General features: G+C 42.1%; 1 pseudogene; it reads right to left on the reverse strand.

The window, feature by feature from the left end:
- Nucleotides 1-848: 848 nt before the first annotated feature.
- LOC149435960 (U2 spliceosomal RNA) lies at nucleotides 849-917 on the reverse strand (annotated as a pseudogene).
- Nucleotides 918-3,327: the final 2,410 nt, after the last annotated feature.

Genomic DNA, 3,327 nt, shown 5'->3' on the forward strand with positions numbered 1-3,327 from the left:
AAGCTGGTATTTCCAAACATTAGTTTCCTAGATCTACATATTGAGCAGCAGAATATAGAATAAAGGAAAGCTGTTGTGAGCAAAAACAAAAAAAAAAAGCTTTGAAAATGGTCAAATAGTTGTGTCCGAACTTTCATGTTTCTCTGCCTTTAGAACTTCTGACTCCTGATCTGCATAGATCAAGTCAGAAAGTCCTGAAGCCAGAAGAGTCATCAAAACAGCCAGTCAAAAAATTTTTTTTGGGAAAAGATATCAACTATGTATGCCCTACCTGCTTCCATCACAATAGGTTTCCTTTCAAGAACCTACAAAAAAACGTGCCCTACTGGTGGTGCTGGAGAATAGAATTGCTAACCCTGAGAGCAACTAGTGACTTAAGGACCTTGTCATGCACTGAGTTGACCAGATCAATCATTGTGAACACTGGGGGCTACCGATGATCACATTTTGCATATGGGAGGTTCTCAATGAAGCCTCACTGGCATGTGTTCAACTTTATTTTACTTTCTAGGGGAAAAAAAAAAAAGAAACCAAGAAAAATAAAATGACTCTTTAATATAAGTTATCTGTTTTTGTTTTTTTTCAGTCATCTCGCAATGATCAATTGAGAACAAATAATTAAAAAAAAAAATGTGAAGAAACAGCCAGGAATATGTTTGCAAGCATGAAATCAATCTGGCCAGAAAGTCATATAGTACATGCACATAAAACACAAGATGCTCATTCTGTGAAAGGGATTTTGTCAATTGCCCTGGAACATATTAAGTCAGGAGAAGGAGAGAGGAGATCCGAAATTTGCATAGTATAAGTTGCATACAGGAAATATCCAATTCCTTTCAATCTACAGCAATGAGTTTATCAAAAAATTAAAAAATTTTTTACTACACTTGATCTTAGCCAAAAGGCCGAGAAGCAATAATAATAATTTTTTTAATGCATTTCCCTAACTTTTGTTGTGGACATTGTGAGCATGGAATATGTCAGGAATTATGATATCAAAGTCACAGGAAAGCTGTTTTAATTAATACATCTATGCCCCGTTAAAGTTCATGGGCAGGGAACGTAATTTTTTTTTTTGTTAACTTGCAAACAATTGGGCGTCCATATTGAGCACTACTTCACATCAGTGAATATTTTCTAATCCTTCAATACTCAGTTCCCTCTCTTTTGTAGTGCCTTTCCTGCATTTCTTTTTTGGGCAGATAGCTTGGGCCATACCAGGGGCGTCCTTAGGGTTGGTGTCACCCGGTGCGGTAATAGTTGGTGAAACCCCCTCCGACAATCCCCGCAGAAGGGATCGGATCTGCGGATTGAGCATAATGGATCGGACTCCGATCCATTATGCTCCCCAATCCACAGATCCGATCCATCCTCCGGGGATCGTCGGCTCTCTTTACAACTTACCTTTTCATGGAACGGGTCCGGTGTCACCCTATATAGGTTGTGTGCCGAAGATCCCCGCAGGATTTTTCAGGACCTGCGGATTGAGCATAATGGATCGGACTCCGTTCCATTATGCTCCCCAATCCGCAGATCTGATCCATCCTGCAGGGATCGTCAGCTCTCTTTACAACTTACCTTTTCATGGAGCGGGTCCGGTGTTACCCTGTATAGGTTGCGTGCCGACGATCCCCTCAGGATGGTTCGGATCTGCGGATTGAGCATAATGGATCGGACTCCGATCCATTATGCTCCCCAATCCGCAGATCCGATCCATCTTGTGGGGATCGTCGGCTCTCTTTACAACTTACCTTTTCATGGAGTGGGTCCGGTGGCACTCCATACAGGTTGCGTGCCGACGATCCCCGCAGGATTGTTCGGATCTGCGGATTGAGCATAATGGATCGGAGTCTGATCCATTATGCTCCCCAATCCGCAGATCTGATCCATCTTGCGGGGATCATCGGCATGCAACCAATATGGGGTGAGACTGGACCCGCTCCATTGGACCCGCTCCATGAAAAGGTAAGTTGTAAAGAAAGTCGACAATCCACGCAGAATAGATTGGATCCATCCTGTAGGGATCGTCAGCTTGCTTTACAACTTACCTTTTCGTGGAGCGGGTCCAGTGTCACCCCGTGCGGTAGATGACACCCGGTGCGGTCAGTACCCCCCGCAGTTGCCTTGGGACACCACTGGGCCGTACACATCAGCGATTGTGTCTGTTTGGAATTTCACTTTCTCCTGCTTACTGAAATATTGCACATTTGCAAGGGAGCAGAGGCCTGCTGCTTTACTGTAGTGGTAAAGTGAGTCCCCACAGAGCAAACGTCAACCAATATGCCAACTTGGGATGGCTTTAATATCAAGTTCTGCCAGACAGAGAATTGCGTTCTAATTTCTGTGCAGCCCATACAAGTCCTCCATATTTATGACAGCTAAAACCCGATCAGTTGATACGGCCTTGGTGAAGATCACTGATGTTTGAGTCATATTATTAAACATTCTTGTATTTTTATCATTGTAACCCTGTAGGGTAGTGGTCTCCAAACTACGGCCTGTGGGCCAGATACAGCCCTTGTGGCTTCACAGTCGGTTTTTGCTGTTTGCTGCACCAAACTAAACAGAAAGTGGGAGCAGGTACCTGTAAAAGATAGATACCTGCCACCCTCCCCCCCAAAAGGTGCTAAATGTAGAAGCGGGGGGGGGGGGGGTAGGCAGATAAGCAGAGCTTCAACTTTTGGATGGAGCTCTGCTTTAGGTCTGAAGGACAGTAAACTGGCGCTTTGTTTAGAAAGTTTGAAGACCCCTGTTCTAGGGCAAAAACATAATCTATAATATGAATGTGTGGAAATATGGAGCATCCATGTGCATATTAGCAAATGCAGAGCCAAATTGCAGGTTTAGAAATGTGTAAAAGTGACAAAGTGCAAGGGTTCAGATGAGAAAGTCTGGAATTTGGCTCACTTTGGTTGTCGATCTATTTACCGTTACTTAATATTTAAATTGTTATTTATATTACAGGATATTTTATATACAATTTTTATCTACATATTGCACATTTACATTGACTGTAATAGGATCCTTTGTTTCAGTGCATTGCTTTGCTTATATAGGCAGATGGACATTGTAGAGATGGAGTATGTGATAATTATAGGAGAATTACTGTTTAAAATGTGCTAATTAATATATCCAAAATGGAGTCCATGTGCAAGGCAAAGTCTTTTTTTTTTTATTTAATTAACCTGCACAAAATAGGATGTTCCTATTAAATACAGCTTTGTTTAAGTGAACATTTTCTACTCCTTTGGCAAATATACTTCATTGCCTTGCACTTGGTGATCTGTCCATTTGACAGCTCTCAACTGGCAATAAATAGCAACCATA

The sequence above is a fragment of the Staurois parvus genome, unplaced genomic scaffold (genome assembly GCF_062004578.1).
Source record: "Staurois parvus isolate SC_StPar_1 unplaced genomic scaffold, SC_StPar_1.0 ptg001441l, whole genome shotgun sequence".
Classification (NCBI taxonomy): Eukaryota; Metazoa; Chordata; class Amphibia; order Anura; family Ranidae; genus Staurois; species Staurois parvus.